Source organism: Dipteris shenzhenensis, chromosome 26 (genome assembly GCF_047967505.1).
Source record: "Dipteris shenzhenensis isolate YYH24624 ecotype China chromosome 26, Dip_SZ_1.0, whole genome shotgun sequence".
Classification (NCBI taxonomy): domain Eukaryota; kingdom Viridiplantae; phylum Streptophyta; class Polypodiopsida; order Gleicheniales; family Dipteridaceae; genus Dipteris; species Dipteris shenzhenensis.
The window spans coordinates 11,882,113-11,896,230 of record NC_141621.1 but is presented as its reverse complement, the minus strand read 5'-3'; positions in this window follow the sequence as shown (position 1 = coordinate 11,896,230).

Genomic DNA, 14,118 nt, shown 5'->3' with positions numbered 1-14,118 from the left:
AGAGAGAGAGAGAGAGAGAGAGAGAGAGAGTAGAGACAAAAATAGGTAAAAATTAAGAGCGTTTTAGGAAAATATCTAGGAAAACATAAAGTAAAGACAATTAGAAAAAATAGACATAATATGGAGAATTAGGAAATAATTAGCAGAGTTAGGAAATTATAAAAAAATAAAACTAAAAATAGAAAAAATAAGGGAGAATAGAAAAAATTAGGAGAAAACTATGAGAACTAAAGAGGTGCTAGAGTGGGAAAAGTTGAGAGATTTTAGGGGAAAATTAGGAGAAAGAGAGGGAAGAGAAGGGTGAAGAGAGAGTGAGGAAAAAATTCTAGAGAGAGAAAGGGGGAAAGGCAGTTTTAAAAGGAATTTCAAAGGATTATAAAGGGAAGAAAAGTAATTAGTATGGTCAAAAGGAAGAAAGGGTTGGTGTGTGTGTGTGTGTGTGTGTGTTTATCCCTATCTACTACTTGCCTTGGAAATACAAACATTGGTCATTGTTTCCATGAAAATTACCATCTCAATCCAACAATTATTTGATTACTTTCAAGCTAGTTAATGTAGGTGCAATACCAACCATTTCCAGTCTCCCTTATCATATGTACCAAGTGCACAATTCCTAGCAGTAAGAGCCTATTAAAAATCACATCATACTCCCCAAATGTGAAAGCTCCTTACATGTTGATAACCCATAAAGCATAAGGGGTGTATAGGAAGTATTTGTTGAGGTGGCAAGAGCATTTGCTCTATGGAATTAGGAAACGTGAACAACATGGTGAGTACCATAAAAAGGACCCTTGGGTGACCAATAAGCCACATGGGAGTCACCATACCATGGTTGGAGAGCAACCTAGTTGAGTAAGGTAGCATATGGACCTAACTAAATACATAAGGGAGCATCACTCTACATGACCCAGGAGAGTATCCGGATTATGCACACTATTACCCCAAGATGGACACACATGGGGCTGGTGGGGTAGAGTAATATCCGAGTCACTAGTAGGGAACATGAGGGTAGTAGGAGACATCCTAGCATAGGAGATAGTACCATTGTAGAGCAAACACATGGGAATCGTAGTAGGTACTAAGCCAGCATCATCGAAGGAAGGCATGAAGTGGATGGTCTGCACTTTCGCACCAAAAACGAAGAGAAGATGTAGAAGTGACATGCATTAGCCCGGGAATCGATTGATACAAAGCATTTGCTCCAACATGAGAATCGACAAAATTTGGGGAGCCTTGGGAGTAGTTTGGTCATTAATTAAGTGATGCTGAGAGAGTGAAGCCAGTGTCTGCGAAGGACTACCCAAGTGAAGCTGCTAAACATCGAGTAGTGCATCTGATAGCCTCGCGTGGAGCACCTTGACGAGACTTGAAGTTACTACTATACATGGATCCTATTGCGATATTTAGTGCATGTAGAGTGCTAATCGTCAGTATGGGAAGCGTGTCCTGTAAAGCATTGCTATATAGCGACTTTAAGCAAACGCCGCTATATAGTGATGATTTTTAAAGTTGCTATATAGCGACGTTTGTTAGAAATGTAAGTGTCGCTATACAGTGACACTGAGATACTATTTTATAGCGATGTTTTCTAGAGAGCATTTTTACTCATATAGGCCTTAAAAGTTAGTTTTTTCCAATAAATTTTCATACATGTTTGATCTTTTGAGAGAATAAAAGTATGAGAGCATATACATCAAGCCTTTGAAGCTCATATATTCATAAGTTTGAGATGAAAAAAATCAATGAAGAGCATTTACATCAATTGTTTCATTTTGAGCCAAGTCTAACATGGCAAACAAGTCTATCTCTAACTCTATATCGAGTTGATCTCCTATATCATCATCGTTCTCTAGCATCGTACATTCACCTAAAAGTGCTTGACCATCTTCTTCAATAAACTGTGGTGATTCTTGATGATCATTGTCTTTTTCCTCAATATCGTGATCTCTATCTTCCTCCCGTGCGATGTTATTATGCGCATCTTCCTCTTGGCTCATATTGTGATCTTCATCTTCTTCGCTAGATTCATCAAGATCAATTGGATCCGTTATTGTAGTGGCATCTCCATATCCACATCTCTATCTTTAAAAATTTTCTTACTTCGTGGTGCAACTTGGATCACGTACCACCATCTTGGATCAAAATGATCCGGATGAAAAACCACCTATATTGAAGATGGGTGCTTTATGTCGTCAATTATATATATGAAATTATGCTTAAGTACATGTATCAATGGATCTTTCAAAACAAAAGCTTCCATTAATTAAATCATTAGCTCACAGTGCTCGAAAAGAACAAAAGTATCACTTTCATCAGTCCAATGTTTGGTGGAGTCTATTGCAAAGAAGCCGCTACTATCTTTTCTCACTATCACATGTAGACCGTTGTGAATAGTTCTAAACCATTTTACATCAAGAATGAAAATACTAAATCGTCTAAAATCAACTTCATAGATTTCGCATATGGTTTCACAATAATCCAACTGTGAGGAGAGAAGATTGGTATCTGAAGCACTTGCTCGGCTATCTTGTGTGAAGTTAGCCATGACTCCACAATCATATGTGACTCTCTTTGAATCGATGTGTTCCACATGAAAATGTCATCCATATGACCATAATGCACTGTGCTTTTTGTACTATAAAAGGGCAACATTAAAACAATGAAGATGCACCTATTTTATAGCATATATTGCCACAAATAATTACTTAATTACATCAAGAGATAAGAAACTTACATGCATCATACATCCAGATGATAACTCTTGCTCGCGCTCGTTTATTGACTCTCCATCGTGTTCGACTTTACGTAGAGCCAGTTGTAGCCAATCAAGTGACATGTGAGTGGGGAGAAGAGCCAGATCCCATGGATATGGTTGCAATCACCTATACATTACTCTGAATCTCGTCCTTGCATTTATTCTTTCTGCTTTGGCCACTTCATATCTCTGAATCCACTTCTGCATCTCAAGGCTATTGAGGATACAAAACTTATTGAATTTCTCCATTTGCTCTTCTCTCATCTTTCTTTCAATCCCTTTTCCTTGGGAAACCTCACCAACGATGTGATCATCATCCTTGTTATGCCAAGCTTGTGGCATATCGGGATCCGTGGATGCAAGAAACTCCGTGATATATACTAATGACTTGCACAAGCATCCCTCTGCCATGCTTGCTTCTGGTCTTACTCTTTGTCTTACAAATCCCTTGAAAGTTTTCATAAACCGTTCGAGAAAAAACATCCATCGGAAATGGTACCTATGTGCACAAGCAAGTGGACTTGAGTTGTCATAATGCTCGAGGGAAAGTGCTTCTCAAGCAAGCATATGGCTTCGATGGATTCCACCCTAGCCTTCTCGATGCTTGATATGGAGATGTCTTTTTGAGATATCCACCTATTTCACATGTCCATGTAAGATATATTCATAATCAATCTATAGATTATTCAGCTTAAATTGAAGAAAATGCAATCAATGCGATTTGATAGTAAGCATACCTCACAATACCACTGATCTTGAATATAGCATTTCTAACATCTTCTTGTAAGAACCCTTTTATTGTAATTGGGAGGATGAACTATCAAAGCAACAAAGAAGTCATGTCAACAATATAACAAAATCATAATTACGCTAATGCAACATGATTATTGGTACACTAATTCTATAGCTTAGAATACCTGTAAGACCTTGTGCCAATCATGGGACTTCAGCCCACTAAGCTTATTGTCCTTTGAAAATGCTCCTTTCAAGCAATGCATGTACCCTATCGGTGTTTGAAAAGAGGAAATGTCTGCCTTGACCGTTGCCTCCTCCCTCGAAGAGAGGATCCACGTTGCTTTCAGGAGGACAAATTTTCCCGACCACGAGCTACTAGACAGAGCATCCATTCTAGGGACCGCGATCCCTATAAAGAAATCGTTGATGTATCGTATTGTGCATTTCTTCTTGTTGTTCCCGATAGGTAAGCTTCATCAGCCAAGTGATGGATCACCATGCACCATGAAGCTATCTACGGGACCCTCCCCGCACTTGCTTACATGGTGACATTCTCATCTCATCGATGGCCTTGGACTTTAAAGAACGAATGTATGGTGCAACCCCTTGGCCCCTGGGGATATCGGAACTCCGAGAGTCAACACTGCTTTGGGGTTGATAGGAAGTACACATGATTTGTTCGAAGTAACACGTAAGGTTGAGGTGTCAAGTAGTGCCGATCATGAAGCTCAAGCATGCACAATCAAAAAGTACGTCCAAATACACATGAAACAGTGTTATGTGGAGTCCATTTGAAGTTCTTGCACCAAAATGCTACCCAAGTTGCAAGGCCATGATGAACGATTCATTCCAGCATTTAGGAACAAGCAACATAGGCTATGAACCTTGCGCAATGACATATTAGTTGAGGTAGAGTCACCCTAGCTACCAAAGTATGGTAGGTTCATTTGATCAACGGCGGGCTCCTACTTACTCTAGCCTAAATGGTAAGTAGCAGGAGGTAGTAAATCATCCCTACAATTACTTCTCAGAATAACTCCCAGAACAAGCAGAGTGCACTATGTGCACTATGACTATTTCCCCCCTCAATATGCTAGAGATTAGCTTCATCGCATGTGTTCCATTGATTTAATTACACGAGACCAAATGAATATCTTGCCATGATGACTCGGAGACGGTAGTGGTATTGACTATAGACTCAAAACTTAACGATGGAATGTGGCAAAGTTGCATAGCTGGACCGAAAATGTAGTAGACAAATACCAGTAAGCAGTGAACATGGGTCCTGACAGGGTTGAATGGGTCATATATGGCCCACGCCCCTCCGCAAGGGCTTTAGAGATTTGATCGTGAGTCTAGCAAGATTGCCTTAAGGGTGTCTCACTTGCAGTCAAAAACTTCCTAAAGATGACTATAGTATCTCAAGAATGGAATGGGCTCACAGATGATGTAGAACGAGTCGAAAGGGAGGGGTGTACATTGTTCTAATAGTAAGTAGAATGTTATGGTGGAATATGCTCTTCTAACCTACACTATGACTGCAGTTTGAAGTTCATGAGCGTATCAATAAAGCCTATGTCCAATAGATGGCAATTATAAAAGAAGGATCTATTGCCCTTGGGTAGAAATACAATAACTAGTGTAGCATGTAGAGAAATGATAGGTACATGAGCCGTGATGCATGCAGTGTATATGCCGTGATTAGAGTGTGTTAAGTTGTTACTAGTGCAAAGGCTATTCTTGCAGCAGCATGGGGAAACATTAGAAGCTAGTTGATACTTAGAATTTCAGTGATCACGTTTCCCACTATTAATTCCATAATTTTTGGCAAACTTTACTTGTATTTACATTATAAGAAAATGTACTCGTATGGGCAATGAACCAATAGTTGTTATGGGGAACATGTTGCTTATTTATTTTTATTTTTACAGTTTATAAGCTTCTAATTCCAGTAACTTATTACACTGGTTGTAGTGGGAGCTTGTGGGGGGTGACTTCTAATTTCCATTAGGGGGTGGTCCATGGATAACAACTATTTAGGGGCATTGAGGCCTGCCTTCCCAAATTAAGCTAACTGTGTTTGTTTGGATGGTGACAGGTGAGTCCCTTTACTTCTCCTCACGGTTTTTGGAGTCACACTTCTAATGGAGCTCGTGGGTGCCAATTTGGAGAATTGCAAGTGAACAAGCAGCTAGACTACCTAGATGGACTTCTCCATTTCTCACTTAATATTCTGAAAACAACTCTAATATAGAATGTCCTAGTACTAGCTTGGATACAGTTTCCATTTTGTTATAGTTTTCGTTTTTATCTGAGTTTTAGACACTTATGTGACAGTCCTGAATTGGAAGTCCCTTTCGCATATGGATTACTTGACAATGTGCAAACATAGGGATCAAAAGCAAATTTTGGAAAGTATCGATAGTACATGGGAACATTTTAAGCTAGATTACTTTGATTAAGGGGATGATTAGTGCAGCATAGTAGTAATTTGAATTCTAAATGGCCTGAATGATAAATAAAGCAAAGAAACCCTTTATGGTTAATGAAGGAAGACCTATAATAGTGATTTTTTTGCATGAAAATCTATCAAATTAAATGAAGTTTGAAAAAGAAGGGGTTTGAATCATGAATTCTAAAATGCATTCCCTTGGTTGCCATTGCTCATAAGATGAAATGTATATATCTAAAGAATAACAAAGAATGAAGTGCGATACATAAAAAGAAAAAAATAGAGTTATAACTTATTTCATACAAAATCTTTCACTCTACCCATCCATGATGTCAAAAATTTATTGCCATACCATTTATTTCTTCTCCTATTGAGTTCCATTAGCACCCAAATACTCGATGTTTTCCATGACCTTCAACACTGATTATATTGGCAATTTCTATGGAAGAAATAGAAGACACAGGTTGGCGAGATAAGGGGCTCACATTTATATCTTCATCCTTTCGAGTTTGATTGACATAAAGTTTTAACAGGTTCAATAAATATCCATAAAGGCCTTGAAGAATTTTATGTACTCCCAAGAGTTGAACACTTGAAAATTTAAAGCAACATATCAAAAGTGCAATCTATCTTGGACACCTAAAAATTCAAAGAAACAAATGGAAAATACAAAGAGCAAATTTTATATCCTAATCTACAACACTATTATAAACACTCCATTTCATAGTCATACATCTAGGACAAGAGACCCAAAGTAAATTTAAAAGACACCTTGAGTTTTATGTTGTTTTTGGTCATCCTCACGACCAGCTCCTTCTTTGCCTTTCAAAGACAATCCAACCCAAAACCAAAGAATTTTGAGAATAAAAATAATAAATCCTGTTTGGAGCATTTGTAAACTCAAATAAACAAGTTGCGTAGGAAATATCTCATGTTCAAATGAGTTAAAAATACAACTTAGTCTTTGATAGCTAGACCAACACAACATTTATTATAAGCATGTACAATAGTGATTTCCTATAACCACTAGAAAACGCCAAAAGACAATCCAATTAAGAGGTAAAACATCTAAAACCTTGAAGAACAACAATGGATAAATGAAAGTGGAGAAATACAAGCGAGGGAATAAGTATATTTAGAAAAGCACAACTCCACATGCCAATTATTGCAAGAGCAAGTGATGAAGAGAGAGAGAGAGAGAGAGGGGGGGGGGGAGAAGAAAAGAATTCAAATACTAGTTTGGAAAGGAGCAAGGAACAGAAAGAGCCTAGTGCCTTGAGTTCTTAAAGTAGGCTGCCTTGGATCTATAGTGTGACTTCTCCATGCCTTGTGTATTCCAAATGGACAAAGGGCCCCAATTTTGTACAAACCATGGTCCGTGTGCATAGAGAATATGGTGCAAGCATGATGAGCAGCATTTCAGCAACAAAAACTTTTTGTAAAAGCCAAGTGCTAAATATTACGAATGTGCCAAGATTACCATGTAATGCATTATTTGCGACTCCCCCCATGCTTTCACCATTAATTACATAAACTCTTTCACAGCCATCCTGAACCTTTCATAATACATCTCATCGATTTGAACCTGGCGAAGCAATTTTATCAATGCATCTACCTTTGTTCATACTTTAGCTCTCAAAGTTGCTACTTGAAGATGATAAGCCTTATTGGTTGTGCATTCACACAATGCTTTCCAGTATTCCCAACCCAAATTGCTTTGAGACAATGCATGTTTGTCTTTGTTGAGATTGTGGTTTGATAAGAATCTCCTTGCCTTCCCTCCACCCATGGACACTTTTGCAAGAAGATTATGTGTTGCCCCAGACATTCTTTTATCCTCCTTAAGTTTGACATGTCCTCCATGGAATCCCATCTCTAATAGCAACTTCTCAGCTTATGCAATGCACTGTGCGGATACTTCTTGCAGAATTAAATTCCAATCATAAACAAGATGCAAATACAACAACTTATCAAGTACGCATAATTCTATGTGCAATGTACATATGTGTACTCACTGTAGTAGGATGGGCAAGATGGGATCCCACTTTGGATCCTTCTTATCGTGATTGGGAGCTTGCGTTTAGCTACAAGGTAGAATGCATTCTCCCATTGTAAGCCAACCTTTTGCTTACATTGTGAACACATTCAATAAAGGCATGTGTTCATTGCATTTGCCTCTGTATCACAACCGTGCAAGCACTTGAGGGTTTTCAAATCACCAGCAAGATGCCATTCAACTCCAAATGTTCCAATGTCATCGACTGTTAGTGTTTTCCCTTCCTATTGTCTTTGGATCGTCGATGGGATTCCTATTTTATCTAGAACCCACTTCAATATCTCATGGCACTCTTTTGAAGTCTCAAATGCTACAAGACACCATATATCTTTCTCTAACTTGTGTTCTTTCAGCAATTGAGCTTCATCCATTTTGATGTCAAATATGATCTTTCCATTGCAATCTGTACAACAAAAGAGAGAAATCGTTAGGATAAACATGATACAAGAAATGAACTAAGTAAAGTGTAATGCTATAATGGATTTCCTCTTACCATCTTCTCTCATGCCATAGAATTTGACCATTGCTTATTGCAGTTTGTCAACATCTAAGTAGACATTGTTGAAAGCATTCATCTCAAAGGTTTGCAAGCCATAATTCTTTTTACTCTTCCAAGTTATTGTGCCCCTTATGCAATGGTACCCTCCAAGCATTTCTCTTGCATGTGGGTTTGTTTCTCGCCATGCACGTTTCACAAACCAAGGTGTGGGTAGGGGCACTATAGATTTCTTATACCTCCCTAAAATAACAGACTTGAAAATTTTGAAAATAGATGTATAAGCTTCATGACTTACACCAACAGTATCACAAGCTGCAAGCATCTCCTTTGCATCAACAATATCCTTGAAGTCCCTCATCATCTCTTTAGTAACTTGCATATGGAGGCACTTGTGTCTTGGGTCCCTTAGTATCCCAATGACATCACTTAACTTCAATAAACTAGCTAGAGCATATGAACAGTCAATATCATCCCCGTCCGTTCTTCCCATCATATCTTCCATGAAGTTCCTAAAGAAGAACATAAGAAAAAATTAGTCACAAACAGTGTAGCACAAAAGAGTGTAATTTCATTGGAACATTGCCAATGCATCCATGTTATGTAAGTACCTTCTTTTCCTATCCTTCAATCCCAAAGGTGTTTCTTTTATCTTTTGCATTCGTTCTTCTACCTTCTCTTTTTCCTTCTCTACGGCTCGTTGAACTTGATTGTATATAGATCTTTCCAAGCCTTTTTTGGTTTTAGATAGCCTAGAGCGTGACTCTTCTAATTTATGTTGCTCCAAGTCCAATGCATTCCGCTCCAAGTCCAATGCTTTGGCTTTATCATGAAGATCCTTGTTCTTCCTTTCAAGATCCTGCATAGAGTTATACATTGCAACAATGGTGCTATTTCCTAAATGTGCTAGCATCTCTGCTTGGGCTCTGTGCATATTGCTTGCTTGCTTGCACAGCCATTGAATGATCATTATTTAACCGATTGCAATAACCAAGCAACCCCACATGTCCATTTCCAACAAACCAAACTAGCTCATGCATTGTATGGAAAGGAGGGATCTTTTGGTTGGCAGGATCTAAAGGATATCAGGACCCTTCTACCCAAAGTTTGAGATGCTTCTTTGCTTGTGAATGAAGACTATGGATTTTGGAATCTCCCCTCAATCCCAAACTACGTGTGCTTGCATATTTAGCCTCCAACTCTAAGTGAAGCTGGTACTTGTTGGAGACGTCCTTGAATGGTGCCATGAGTAAAGGGGTGTAGAGAAGGAGAAGGTGTAGAGAAGCACACTTGAAGCAGCATGACACAGGAAGGGGGAGGGCAAGGAGGAGGAGGGATGGGGGAGGGAGGACCAGTAGTTGAAGATTAGGGAAGGAGGTGGACCAACAGGTGTGGAGGGTGAGGAGGAGTAGGCATGGACGAGGAGGGAGGGAGGAGTAGGAGGGAGGGAAGAGGAGGAGCAGGCGTGGAGTAGGAGGGAGGGGGAGGGGAGGAGGAGTAGGTATGGAGCAAGGAGGGAGGTAGGTGTGGAGGAGGGAGGGCGGGGGAGGGGAGGAAGAGCAGACGTAGAGGAGGGAGGGAGGGGGAGGAGGAGGGAGGGCGGGGGAGGAGGAAGGGGAGGCGTGGAGGAGGGAGGGAGGGGGAGGATGAGGAAGGGGGAGGAGGGAGTGAGGAGGGGGAGGCATGGAGGAGGGAGGGAGGGAGAGGGGAGGGAGAGGAGGAAGAAGGGGGAGGAGGGAGTGAGGAGAGGGAGGGGGAGGGAGGGGGAGGAGGGAGTGAGGAGGAGGAGGAGCAGGGAGGCGGAGGAGGGAGTGAGGAGGCGGAGGGGGAGGAGCAGGGAGGGGGAGGAGGGATTGAGGAGGGGGAGGGAGGGAGGGAGGAGGGAGAAGGAAGGAGAAAATTCAAAATTCAAATTTTGAATTTGTTGGTTCCCACCTAGGAGTAAGATTTGTGTAAGAGTTGGGGTGACTTGTGGGCTTTACCCACCAAGGTGGGGGGGGTTAGGACTTTTTGCGACCTACCTTGGCTAGGACTAATCCATTTCTTAGTCCATTCCTTATGAGGCCCTTTTGATACCCCATTCCTCCCTTGATGCTGGCAAGCATGCACGAGTGGGTGAACGACTCCGACTCTGATTTGTCTGGCACATGTGACATTATCATCCCATTCGACCTCACTCTGACTCACATCCGCCAAGTATGTCCAAGTTTGCTTTGCCAACACACTCAGATTTCGATCTGACACCATCTACTTTCGATTCGGTTTGTGCAAAAGGCAACACTGCACCTCCAATCCGACTACTATTTTGACATCCGACATAGCTTCGATGTACAGACGAGTCTCCGACAAACCTTGTTCCAACAACAATGCAATCTATGCAACACACAATTGACCCTTTGTACTACCGACAAAATAGCCAAAGGATGTACACAGTATGAATCCAACCCTTGTCGACAAGCCTACTCCCTCATACGAGGCTCACACCACCACAATAACTGTTCTCATTGACCACTCCCCAATGAACTCCATCATCAAGAATACAACCCATAGTGCCCAACGTAAGATGATAAGTAGTCTGTCACACACGCCAAAAACCACTGCCAGTTTGTTGCATGCGGCAGTGATAATCCATCCATTGTAATAACAAATCGACAAAAGCTTTTCCCATGAGCCTCCTCGACATATGGCACCCAAAAGAGGCCATCACCTCACATTTCCCAACCTAGCAAAAGAGCCAGATCCAACAAACCTCCAACTCTTAAGCACTACAGTGCTCCTTGACATTGCCATGGCTCCTAAGAGATCTCTCACCCCTGCTTGAAAAAGCCCACACCAAAGCTCGAGTGCAGAGAAGACTATAACACATCCCAGATCCAGAGGAGGTGGAATCGGATGATGAACCACCACTTCCAACCACAAAAGAAGTAGATGCTCATAGCAAGCTTCGCCAATTACAAAGTATCATTAAACATGTCCAAGCATCAGCAATGGCTCAAGAAGATCAACTTATTGCAGTATGCTAGTTTGCCTTGGGCATCATGGAAGTCTTTCCCACATGCTCTGACATAATACAAGAGTATGCTTGATGAAAATATCATGCTTTCCCTTGATATTATAGCACATGTTTTTTAGCTTCCTATCATAAATGAGGAGGTTGTCTACAAAAAAGATGTCGACTCCGACATGCAAAAGGAGTTTGGCTCACCGGAGACACAAAAGAACTACTTTTTCAACTATGGCTATCTACAGCCAATCCTTGGTTGAACATTTGTGGGATACACCCCTTGCAGGAGAGGAGCTACTAGCCACACCTCCAAAGCCCAAATATTGCAAGAAGATCAAGTTAAAACCTCAGTCAAAATTTGTGCTTCAAAAGCTAGAGAACTGGAGCAAACCAGAAGATAACATTGCCAGCATACTGCTTACAACACCTTCGAAAAGCTCCTTTGAAGCATTCTCCCGTGTGCCCAACATGATAGACTTACAGGCATCCCCAAAACAAAATCTGAAGAGTCTGACTATAGAAGGATTACATGCTAGCATGGAGCCAGAACATGCACTCCGAGTTTTGCAGGACTATGTTGATCAACAGAGAAAAATATAGCTATAGCTGAAGCAGAAAGTGTGGGAATTAACAGAGGATAAGAAGGTCAGACATGAATACATGCTTAAGCAGGCCGACATGCAGAAAAAGCTCCATGCCACACATTTTGGTGGAGCTAGAGAAAATAAAGAGGGAATATGCCCAGTACAGAGCTATTTTGAAGAAGCAAGTCTCCAAACTCATTGCTCGGGTCAGAGTCCAAAAAGAATGCCCACCCACTGTGACAACCCAATTGGAAGAAATGAAGGTCGAATTTTTTCTGCAATTGGATCGCATGGGAATAGCCCACACCAACTTGAACATTGAGAATTTGATACTAAAGGAATGGATAAATGCCTTGGAAGTGTTAGATACCAATGCTCCACTCTCATGTAACTACGTAGGAACCAGATAACTCTACTTGTAAGCTGCCCGTATGAGGAGAAGGCATTTGAGTAGCTTGGTTATTTGCTAGGTCCTGGTTTGGACACCAGATGGGGGCCATGTGTGGCTTGATGGTTGGACGGCTTCAGATAGAGTTGGTACACTACCAACTAGGCTATATGCAAGTGTGAGAAGGCATCCCATGACTGATTGCACTGAGGGTAGGTAGAGCATTTCCCGGGGCAGCCCACTCTCAGATTGCAGGGCCCATTTGGAGCCCCAAATGATGATCTCGGATGGCTTTGGGCCAAACAGTAACCATAGATTAGTTGCTCTATTTTGTGCCACGGCTCAAACGTGTGGTTGGTGGCCTATTTTGGGACCGATCTCCAGTCGGTCGTTTTGGGCCAACTGGGTCGGTCTCCCAATTGAGTCTAACCAACTACGACTGGTGGCTATATAAGAGCAAGCTCGTGAAGCCCATCATCATCATTGGCTATAGCAATCCTGATTCCTTATCATCCAGCCTCCGTCCTCTACTGTTTCCAGCATGCCATCGAAGCTTCTCACACAAGAGCGCATGGCTGGGAGGCAGTGCCATCTATTGTATCAGTTTTACAGTAATCAAATTTTTTATTCTCCATACTATCTTCTTTTCTCTCTTGCATATGAGATCCTGTTATCTATTGAGCACAGATGTTGTATTGTTTTCTTATAGGAAGGAGTTGATCTGCAACTTAAAGAAATGGTAGAGAAAGTTGATGGTGTTTTTTTCAGCTCCTCCGATCTCACGAATATGAATGCACAACTGGCAAAGACATCTCAGGACCTCTGGTCCAATCTTTAAAAATGCTTGTTTATTTTTGCACAGACTTTATGAGGCCTTTGCATCTACTACTTACGCTTATGAAATCGGCACCAGAATTGGAAACACTAAGAGCTACATCACAGGGTGTAAAACAGAGTCACATGCCAAAGGATGTTGGCACATAAATATTTGAGTTAAAAATACAGCCTAAAAAGCCACCTGCAACATAGTAGAGCTATTCCACATAGTTGTCTGCAAAGCATGCCACTTTCAAGGATGCAAAATACTAGGATATAGAAATCATAGCTACCCCCAACCAAGCCTTAACCCCTAGTGCAAATTTTGAAGAGGCACAAAGAACACTTGAGGAGGAACCAGAGCTAGATGAAACCTGCAAGGATTTCCAGTAAAGGATTTGAGTCTTCCCCTTTTTTTGCAAAAAGTTATGTGCTAGGTGTTGAGGATGACCTCTCCACCCATGTGCACCTCAACAAAGGAGGGTTAGTAGACCCCTAGTAAAGGGGAGTTACATTAGTAAGGATTGGATAATTTTGTAATTGTAGGGACAGTTATACCTATCCTTAATAGCAAGTAGTAGTGGCCTAATCCACCACATCATGTTTTGAACTAAGTTTGTTTCTGACTGTTACCTGACTAAAGTCGGTGGAACACGATCAAATGTTGTTATAAGCTCATCTTTATCTCTTGCATCAGGGTTGTTGTTGCCATCTACTGAAATACAAACTATTAGCAACATTTCTACTCTTCAAACCGTTGTCTCAGTTCTTTGTTTGTTTTATACCATGTTTTCCTTTTTCCAACATTAGTCAAAGTTTAAGTCCGACCCTA